The sequence below is a fragment of the Triticum aestivum genome, chromosome 1A, assembly GCF_018294505.1.
Source record: "Triticum aestivum cultivar Chinese Spring chromosome 1A, IWGSC CS RefSeq v2.1, whole genome shotgun sequence".
Taxonomy (NCBI): domain Eukaryota; kingdom Viridiplantae; phylum Streptophyta; class Magnoliopsida; order Poales; family Poaceae; genus Triticum; species Triticum aestivum.
Window position 1 is genome coordinate 151189229 of NC_057794.1, and position 11206 is coordinate 151200434.

Sequence of the window (11206 nt, forward strand, 5' to 3'; positions counted from 1 at the left end):
CGACGAGACGAATCCGAATACGCGGTCCGTTTACCTGTCAGATGCATCTAACTATCTGAACATGGAACATTCCCCCTCCGGTCATCTGTCTGACACAGGTCCGGAACCGGGAATACCTTCCCGATTGATTCCCCCCTTCACCTTTATCATGTAGCCATACGTTAGGTCACATCCGACACAGCATATTGCCATGTTATGCTTTGTGATGCTATGTTTGCTTTATATTTACTGTTTCTTCCCCCTCTTCCCTCTGGTAGACCCCGAGACCGATGTTGCCCCTGTGATCGACTACGTCGACGATGACAGTTCTTCCTTTTCAGTAGAACTTCCAGGCAAGCCCCCCTTTTGATCATCTCGATATCGCCCATTCCATTCTCTCATGCTTGCATTAGACTTTGCTACTATAATTGATTGCTCCTATTCTGATGCATAGCCTGCTTTTGTAACCTGCTTGTTGTTACCTACCTCTTATCCTAAACTACTTAGTATAGGTTGGTTAGTGATCCATCAGTGACCCCCACCTTGTCCTTGTTGCCCCGCTTTATGTTCGATGACTCGATCAACGTGATCGACGTCCAGGCCCCGACACCGCACATCACCCCCCTAGTTGTATGACTCTGCAGAGTTACTCTCGATTGCCTAGGGTGGCACCTCATACATCACTCCTAATGAGATCTCTGTAGTGTAGCTATTCGGTCGTAGTCATCGAGGGTGATTTCCTCCTTAACCACTTCATATACGAATCTGTCATGCAACCCCTCAAGTGTGAACCTCGAGGGTGGTTCCTCTTACATTCACCTTGATGATTACATCAAGTGAAATCCACCGAGGGTGGTTCCTCAGGGTTTCCCTTGGTGTTAGACACATAGTTACTATGGTTACTATGACTTTACACTGAACCATGTTACTAAAGACGGGTCGGCCCTTAATTGCGAGTGACGAGGAGTCGGGTTGACCTGGAAGGTGCCTACGAGATACTTACGAGGCGTGGCCGGGCATTCTTAGCCCTTGCCACAAGTACTCGAGATAGGGCGACGGGGTCACATCTTTCGTGAGTCTCTCCTTGTTACCGCGCGTTCCTAATCCACTACGATTTGGATATTTGATCCAAGGGGCCTCTGGCCTGATAGCGCTAACCATCACGTGGGTATAGTATGGGCGTTCTGCATCGTATGCATCAGCCAAAGCTTAATAGACGTCAGCGACTGAGCGGCGTGCGCCGGGTTGGACTGGAATGCCTCGCCTTGTATAAGGGAGGCTAGTATGCTCACCAGCCGCCAACGCAACATGAAAGAGTTCCCGGGGCGATGTCCCAAGACCCCTGGGGGCATAGGTTTAGTCTGGCGTGCTGACCTCTCAATTAAGCCTAGGTCGGGTTGTGTCGTATTGTTTGGCCGAGGCCAGGCATGACCCAGTAAAGTGTGTCCGGCCAGAGTTAAGCGAGCGTGGTGGGTAAGTTGGTGCACCCCTGCAGGGAAGAAAACATCTATTGATAGCTTGTCCTACGGTAACGGACACTTGGAGTTGTATCCCAATCGATACAACTAGAACTGAATACTTGAGGTGATAACTAGATAGTATGGCTCTGGGATTGCTTTCTCGTAGGGAGTCGAGGAAGAATCTCTAGGCGAGGTTGATAACACTACTTCTACTTTATTTTATGCTAGTCTGCACTCTTCTAATGCTGCAAGACCGCTGAAGATGCTAAAGATGCTAGTCTTTGGTAGGACTAGGCTCTCCCTCTATTCTGGCATTCTACAGTTCATTCCACAGATACAACCCATTTCATTAATACCGATGCATATGTAGTGTAGATTCTTGCTTGCGAGTACTTTGGATGAGTACTCACGATTGCTTTGCTACCCCCTTTTCCCTCTTCTTCCTTCTTTCCGGTTATTGCAACCAGATGGTGGATCCCCGGAGCCAGATGCCCTCGCCGACGGATACTACTACATGGAGACCGCCGATGACCAGGAGTAGTTAGGAGGTCCCCGGAAGGAGGCCTAGCCTCTTCGATCATTGTTACTTTTGTGCTAGCCTTCTTAAGGCAAAACTTGTTTAACTTATGTCTGTTCTTAGATATTGTTGCTTCCACTGTCTCCTGTGTATTCGAGCTTATGTATTCGAGCCCTCGAGCCCCCAGGCTTGTAATATAAAGCTTGTATTATTTTAAATTTATGTAAGAGTTGTGTTGTGATACCTTCCCGTGAGCCCTTGATCTTGATCTTACACATTTGCGTGTATGATTAGTGTATGATTGAATCGAGGGCGTCACAGCCACCAGGTGGGTACAACCCACCTAGACGCGCCAGGAGAGGGGGCGCGCCCTGGTGGGTTGTGCCCACCCAGGGCCCCCTCTCCTGTGGGTCTTGGCTCCGGAAATTATTATTATTGGTATAAAATATCCTCAAAAAGTTTCGTTCCATTCCGAGAACTTTTATTTCTGCACAAAAACAACACCATGGTAGTTCTGCTGAAAACAATGTCAGTCCGGGGTTAGTTTCATTCAAATCATGCAAATTAGAGGCCAAACCATGAGGAAAAGCATGAGAAAAAGTAGATATGTTGGAGACGTATCACACGCAAGGTCGCTGACGCACGTGTGGGCCTCCAACTCCGCCTTCCTCCTTCGGGCGGTGGTGGCGGAGCGTGTGATGATCCCGGTGATCGACGGTGGGCTGGCGGCCACGACGGCCAACAATGGGGTGGCGGCCACGACCACCACCTCCGCCTTCGGGTCGCGGTGGCGGAGCAGGTGATGGCCACGGTGGCTGCTACCTCTTGAGCATGCGTTGGTTTTCCCTTGAAGAGGAAAGGGTAATGCAGCAAAGTAGCATAAGTATTTCTCTCGGTTTTTGAGAACCAAGGTATCAATCCAGTAGGAGACTACACGCAAGTCGCCTAGTACCTGCACAAACAAATAAGAACCTTGCAACCAACGTGATAAAGGGGTTGTCAATCCCTTCACGGCCACTTGCAAAAGTGAGATCTGATAAAGATAATAAGATAAATATTTTTGGTATTTTTTGTTGTATAGATTGGAAAATAAAGATTGCAAAATAAACGGCGACAAAAATGGCTAGTTGACGGGAAAATAATATGATGTAAAGTAGACCCGGGGGCCATAGGTTTCCCTAGTGGCTTCTCTCAAGATAGCATATATTACGGTGGGTGAACAAATTACTGCCGAGCAATTGATAGAAAAGTGCATAGTTATGATGATATCTAGGCATGATCATGAACATAGGCATCACGTCCGTGTCAAGTAGACCGAAACGATTCTGCATCTGCTACTATTACTCCACACATCGACCGCTATCCAGCATGCATATAGAGTATTAAGCTCATAAGAACAGAGTAACACATTAGGCAAGATGACATGTTGTAGAGGGATAAACTCAAGCAATATGATATAAACCCCATCTTTTCATCCTCGATGGCAACAATACAATACGTGCCTTGCTTCCCCTACTGTCACTAGGAAAGGACACCGCAAGATTGAACCAAAAGCTAAGCACTTCTCCCATTGCAAGAAAGATCAATCTAGTAGGCCAAACCATAGTGATAATTCGAAGAGACTTGCAAAGATATCAAATCAATCTCGGCAAACACACCGCAAAAAAGAATTACAATGAATAAATCTCCAAGAAAATCGAGGAGCACTTTGTATTGAGATCCAAAGAGAGAGAAGAAGCCATCTAGCTAATAACTATGGACCCGAAGGTCTGTGGTAAACTACTCACGCATCACCGGAGAGGCTATGGTGTTGATGTAGAAGCCCTCTGTGATCGAATCCCCCTTCGGAAGATCGCCGGAAAAGGTCCCCAAATGGGATCTCACGGGTATAGAAGGTTGCGGTGGTGGAAAACTTGTTTCATGCCTCTCCTGGATGTTTTCAGGGTATAAGAGTATATATAGGCGAAGGAAGTAGGTCGGTGGAGCTATGAGGGGCCCATGAGGGTGGGGGGGCGCCGCCCTACCTCGTGGCCGCCTCGTTGCTTCCTTGACCTCCACTCCAAGTCTCCTGAATTGCGTTTGTTCCAAAAAAGATCCTCGTGAAGGTTTCATTCTGTTTGTATTCCGTTTGATATTCCTTTTCTATGAAACACTGAAATAGGCAAAAAAACAACAACTGGCACTTGGCCTCCGGTTAATAGGTTAGTCCCAAAATAATATAAAAGTGCATATTAAAGCCCATTAAACATCCCAAACAGATAATATAATAGCATGGAACAATAAAAAATTATAGATACATTGGAGACGTATTAGTGGCCGATAGTGGGGTGGCGGCCATGACAACCACCTCCCGCCTTCGGGCCGCGGCAGCGGAGCGGGAGATGGCCCGGGCATTCGACGGTGGTGTGGCGGCAACGGCGGCCGGCAACAACAGTCGACGGGCAGCGGCGGCGGAACATGTGGTGGGTGTTCCGCGCACACCCAACAGGGACGCAACGCGCACTAAACTACACCGGCGACTTCGCCGCCGCCGTGGTGTAGCCTCCCAGCTGGAGCTGTCCTCTGATGATGGCAGAGTGGCTGGGGGACGATGACGGACTGGTGCCATTGGCGATTGTGGGATAAGCACATGAGATAAGCTACAGTGAGGGAGGGGAAAATGCGACGCAGGACTCGTCGGCCGTGAGGGTTTTTATAGAAGGCCGGTAAGCATTGGGATTTTGCGGGATTTCACCGAGTCGGCCGGGAAGCTTTCACGGGAACCTGTGAGGTTGCGCGGGAACGGGCTCACCGACGATTCATTGGCGCCACCGTTTGGCCAAAAGAACGCCCCCACGCGCTGCGCAAGCTTGCACTGTAAGCCGTCTGCGGCAGCGAGGTGACAAGACGTGCGAGAGGACGACGAAAGGACACGTACACATATGGTTAATACAAAAAAATGTTTGCGATTTAATTACCTATTATACCCTTGTCCTGGTTTATATGTATGATTTAACTAATAAAATATGAATGCATGTCGCCAAAGATTATATCGTTGGAGTCGTATTTGAACATAGTTTCTAGCTATACAATTTTTGTAACATGAATTAACACCTTTTTGGTTAAATTTAAGGTTATGTATCAGCAAGCGTTTGCCCGCAACACACACGGCTTATTTCATCACAAACAGCTCGGATGGATCAACTGTATGCCACGTATCGCACACGCAACTCTAATCTGATTCGTGCTTGATGTCTCCGACATCGCTTGCACAGTTCGTCTTATTTGCCACGTATCACTGTGCTGGCCTCTGCTCGCGTCCCTCGGCAAGCTCTGCTCGATGTTAGGCGCCGCAGCACGCTGTGCTCGCCGTTAGGCGCCGCGGGCGCGCTCTGCTCGCGTCCCTAGGCGCGCTCGGCTTATATATATAGAGAGAGAGAGAGAGAGAAAGAGTGGTATTATTCTAATCCTATGATTAGAATAGTTATTGGCCAGTACTAGGCGCCGGTCCGCCGGCGCTAGGTTCGGCCGATCAGACCCCAGCCGTTCGATCTGGTACAGTACAGCCGTCCAAAAAAATCATTCGCCCCGATATAGCCTTCCCTTCCGTCTTCTTCCTCCCAACGAATCCCAAATAAAGTCCCACGCCGCTGTCCCCGCGGCTCCGCCTTCGTGTGCAGCTCGGCGAGGGGAACGACTGCCGGCCGCCGCGCGCTTGCACCTCTATTCCTTGTAGCCCCTCTGCTGCTCGCCGGAGAACCTCCTCGCTAGTTAATTTTCAGTTACAAGCTCCACCTCAGAGTTGCAACTCCCCCGTCAACGCTCCATGGTTGTGGCACCCAATGTGTCGCCTCCGCCACTCGTCGTCGACCCTCGCTGCGACTGACGACCACCATTAAACGACATTGAGTGGATGTAGCAAAATACATCGCCGGGTAGTAGCAAAAAACACCAACGGTGCGAGCAAGAAAAATTGGTCGCCGGCGTCACAGCTCCGCCACCACGGATGTAGCAAATTACCTCGCCGATAGTAGCAAAATTAGACGACGGTGGCAGCAAAAAGAAATTTGGCCGCCAGCGTCGCAGCTCCGCCACAATGGATGTAGCAAATTACCTCGCCGATAGTAGCAAAATCAGACGACGGTTGCAGCAAAAATGTCACCGTCATCGCGGGGGCGCAGGTCCGCCATGATGAATGTAGCAAAATCGTTTGCCGGTTGCAGCTTTTTGCGCCGCTGCTTCCAGCTTTTTGCATCAATGGTTCCAACATTGGCAGCGACGGCGTGGTTGCAGCTCGCGGACCGCCGACCGCTGATTAGCCGCTGTGCAGGTTACAGCTTGCCGACCACCGGATGTAGCACCGCCTGATGCCGGTTGTAGCGCCGCAGCCGTGGGGAGGCAAGAGCTGCGCGAGCACCGCATCAGCAAAGTCGCTCCTCGGGAAAGATTGACGTGCTTGACCACCATGGCTTGCAGTCTGGAGGAAGGGGATTTGGGAGGAAAGAGATGGGGAAAACACAAGTGGACGCTGTTGTCTTGGGGAAGATAAGACAGAGAAGGAAGCGGTGCGTGTGGGGCTGGAGTGACGTGTTGCATGCTCGATGGCGCAAAGCGCGTTAGCGAGCGAGGCGTCCGGTCCAGTTTCGGCCGGTTCGCCGATTACAAACGTTTACCATAGTTATTTGGATCACGGTGTACCCTATAAGGACCCGAAGGGAAGTTACTGAGATCGGGCGAGCTAACAGAAAAGGCCCAAAGGTCCCAACCTCTTATCCTATCGCCCATCTTCCCCCATGCCCGCGACCTCCAGCCGGCGCCCACCTTCCCCCGCCCCCGCCTCCTTCCGGGCGCGACGCCGGCCCCGCCTCCTCCGGCGCGAAGCCGCCGCCACCAACTCCTCTTGGCGCGTCGCCGCCCCTGGGTCCCGAAGCGCCCCCCTGCCGCAGCCGGCCCCGACTCCTCCGGCGCGAGGTCGCCGCCCCCATCTCCTCCGGCGCGAGGCCGCCGCTCCCACCTCCTCCTGGTGCACTGCCGCCCCCTTGTCCCGACAGGCCTCCGGCCTCCGCCGCAACCACCACGCCGGCCTCCCTCCCCCTGGATCCACCGCGGCGGCGGCCTCCCTGCCCCTGGATCCACCGCGACGGTGCATCGCTCCCCCTGGTTCCACAGCGGCGGCGGCGGATAGCCTCCCCCTGGATCCACCAGCCATCAACCTCCCCCCGAGCACCTCCCTTCCTGTGCTGCAACCGGGCCACCGCTACTGCGCCACCCGCCCCAAACACCGTAGCTCCTCCTTGATGAATACATCACGGATGGCCTCCTGCTCAACGACGGCGCCAACCTAACTCTGACCATGGCGACAGTCGACAGACGCGAATGTTGCAGGTATTGCTGCTACATCTCTTTCCTGATCTCACTCCCTCCCTCTCCCTGACCACTCTTTCTTCACAAATATCTTCTCTGCTGGAGGATTTGAACTTCTCCCAATTTGCACTAAAACTAACTGCAAAAATGTTTCTGTATTTTGCTTATGAAAGAATTGGCTTGATGTTTGAACTGCAGGCCTGTCTTCTTTGACCAGAAGACGCTCTAGTTTAGCAGCATCAACAACGCAAAAAAGAGAGGAAGAAAATGGATGTCAGGCTCATCACTGGAGTCTTTGCAATCCTTTCATGCTAGGTGTTTGTGTAAAGCATGCTCATGCATGCTTGTGGAAGTTGAAAAGGAAACAAATGTTCCAGTATCACTATCAGCATATATTTTCCAAATGTCAACCTAGAGAAAACGCGATGGCACGACTAGTCTAGATTGTGAGGAGAAGTTCATATTCAGAAAGGATATAAGTTCACATAAGCCAGTGACCATGGACAAACAAAGACCCAAAAATTGTTTTTTTGTCTCAAAATGTTTACAATAAATTTTGTATGTGAATGTGTACAATCAAAACAATGCGTGTGTGAATATAGGTTGCTAGTCATTAATCTGTTGTTATATCTATCATCAACTATTTCCTTTGTTTTTTGAGAAATCTTGTGAAAAATAACATTCCGCTTAAAAATTCCTTGGAAAGTTCAGACACATAGTGCACATGGAAAAATCATGGGAAGTGCTTCTAGTCGAGAGCAATACGACGCAAAAAGTTAAACCACCATGGAGAAGAAAAGTGAGGGGAATTGTAATGTTTGTAGTTTGGAAAAGAGAGAAGAAAGTTGACGTTCAAAACGAACCAAAAGGCATTTAGAAAAAAAGAGTTTGCTGAAAAGCAAAAACTAGAAGTTCACAAAACAAAAAAAGCCTATATATAAGTTAAAAGACAAGAAAATATAAATAAATTTCTGTTTCTAAAACTAAACTAAGAAGTTCAAGTTTGGAAAATATAGCAGGTCAATATTTATAAAAAAATCAGATTTTTTTCGTATGTAAAAATAAAATCAAGAAGTTCAAATTAAAAAAACCGAAGTAGTTTAAAAAATATAAAAATTGAGTTTTCCCTGTTTTGTTCAAAAAATATAGAAGGTCAAATTAAAGTAACGGAGCGGTTCAATATTTATTACAAAACTAGTATTTTTCCATTACTAAAATAAATAAACCAAGAAGTCGCAATTACCAAAATAGTGTAGTTCGATATATATCGAAAACTCATTTTCTTTGTTATTAAATAATCAAAAATCAAGAAGTTCAAACTAAAAATAACGGAGTAGTTCATTTTATAAGGATAACTCAAAATATTTCCGTTCTACGAAAAATAAAAGTATGAAGTTCAATTTGAAAGGAAATGTTTGATGCTTATTTAAAAACATATTTTGTAAGAATAAAACTAAGAAGTTCACAATAAAATAACAGAGAAGTTTGAAGTATATTAAAAACTCATTTTTCCTCGTTATTAAAGAATAAAATGAAGAAGTTAGAATTAAATACAAGAACAACAAAAAAAATTAAGAAGATTTTCCATTTTTTTAGAAAAGCTACAAGTTCAAACTTCGCAAGTATGAAAAAATTGTCAACACGCGAAATTTGCGTGTTTTTCAACAGCTTTCCACCGGTATATCATTTGCTCAATTTCGGTAAGTGGTTGGGGAGTTAGGGCAAAATACATCACGTGAAAAACAGACTGAAGTTCAAACAGAACTGCTACAGAAGTTCAACATTTTCATGCATTGCATTTTTGGAGACTCTATTTTTGCAATGACGGCATAACGCATGGTCTGAGAAGTTCATATTGCTGACTAACAGAAGTTCACGTACTACACAGTGTGCATTTTGTATTTAAAAAAGAATGAAAAATCAAAGGCTAAAAGTTTTATCGCTAGAAGTTCAAGTGCTCAGCCCGAGAAAGTTCAAAAATTCTTATGAGATAGGTTGAACAAAAATACGTGACAGAAGTTCAAGGTGAAAAAACAGCGGTAAGTTCAACCAGTACACGGAAAATGTTTCAGATAAGAATATAAGAATAGAAAACAAAAAGCTTAAAATGTTTGTTGCAAGAAGTTCACGTGCTCCTTCAATTGCGTGTAATTCGACATATACACAAAAATGTGACAGAAGTTCATATATAGTGAAAACAATGAGAAGTTCAAGTACTGCAAGCAATGCATTTCAGGTGAGAATAAAAGTATAGAAATTAAAAGCTTAAAAGATTTGTTGAAAGAAGTTCGAGTGCTCTGTCCCGGGAAGTTCAGAAATTCTTGCGAGATAGGTTCACCTTGTATTTCCATGTTCAAAAACACAACAAGAAATTGTTTTTGCGTTTTAAAATAATTCTCTCAATCCACAAAGAAGTTCAGTTATTATTTGGTAGCAATTTGATTTAAAAAAGAAAATAAATAATTCAAATTATAAAAATGGAAAAAGTTCATGTACTACATGGTGTGTGTTTAATACGAGAAAAATGAATTAAAAGGCAATGTCCAATTTTTTTATTGTTATAAGTTCAAGTCCTCGGTCGGAGAAAGTTAACAAATTTATTGTGAGAGAAGTTTGTACAAAAGGAATATCATTTTGTGTAACACTGATGAATGGATGAGAAAATTACAAACAAAAATACGTCACAAAAGTTCAACGTGAAAACGACAGGAAGTTCACCGACTACACTGAATGAATTTCAGATGAAAAACTTTTAAAATCGTCGCGAGTATGAAAAAATGATCAACACGGGAAAGTTGCGTGTTTACAGCAGCTTTCCACTGGTATATCACTTGCTCAATTCCGATGAGTGAATGGAGAGCTACGAGCAGTGAATGGAGAGCTATGAGAAAAAAAACATGTGAAAAACAGAGTGAAGTTCAAGTACACATTTCAAGAAGTTGAGGTTCTTCACGCGGTGCATTTTCGAAGAATCTGTTTCGCGATAAAGGCAGAACGAATGATGTCGCCATTTTCGAAATTACTTGAAAACGGCCAGGATTCAGAGAAAACCATCAACATGAAAAAGTTTCGCATTTTCCGTAGCTTTTCAGCGGTACATTATTTGCCCCATTTCGATAAAGTTTGTAGAAATTATGGCGAAAATATGATTTTTGCCATTTTCGAAACTGACTTAAAACCATAAAGAATTGGGAGAAACAATACATACCAAAAAGTTTCGCATTTGCTCAAGCTTTCCAACGCCATATCATTTGCTGCATTCGGATGCACGGTTAAAAACTTAGCTCGAAAATATGAACTCGGTAGGACTTGGACCATTTTCTAAATTACTCTTAAACCATTCAAAATTAGAAAAACACTTTCAAGATGAAAAAGTAGCGCATTTTCATAAGCTTTCCAACACCGTATCATATGCATCCATTGGATTAGCCATTTGGAAATGACATCGAAAAAACGAACTCAGCTGTTCGGTTTACGAAATTTTATGTTTTTTGAAATTACTCCTTAACCATAGGGAATTAGAGAAAACTTTCAACATGTGGAAGGAGCGGTTTTGCAGCAGCTTTCCAACGCCATATTATATGCCTCATTCCGATAAACGGTTTAGAAATGCGATCGAAAATACGATTCACGTTTTTTGTGCGAAGAAAAAACGGTTTTCAAAACTGCTCTTAAACCGCTTATAGTTTGCCAAAAATTTAAGTTGGGTCATGATATTGGGGTCCATAGATTTCCAACGGTATATCGCAAGCCCCATTTGGGCAATGTTGGCGGAAGTTCAACCTAGTTCACAGGAAAGTTCAATGTACTACTAGCGGGGCATGTCAGGTTGTGATCAGAATATTATTCTGATCCCGTGATCAGAATAGTGTTTATGTGTGTGTGTGTGTGTCTATATATATATACA

At 45.6% G+C, this 11206-nt stretch overlaps 1 long non-coding RNA gene across 1 annotated transcript; it reads left to right on the forward strand.

The window, feature by feature from the left end:
• Positions 1-6673: 6673 nt before the first annotated feature.
• On the forward strand, positions 6674-7916 carry LOC123109140 (uncharacterized). The gene is made up of 2 exons (XR_006452489.1): positions 6674-7320; positions 7498-7916. It is a non-coding gene; the product is annotated as an uncharacterized lncRNA (long non-coding RNA).
• The last annotated feature ends 3290 nt before the right edge of the window (positions 7917-11206 follow it).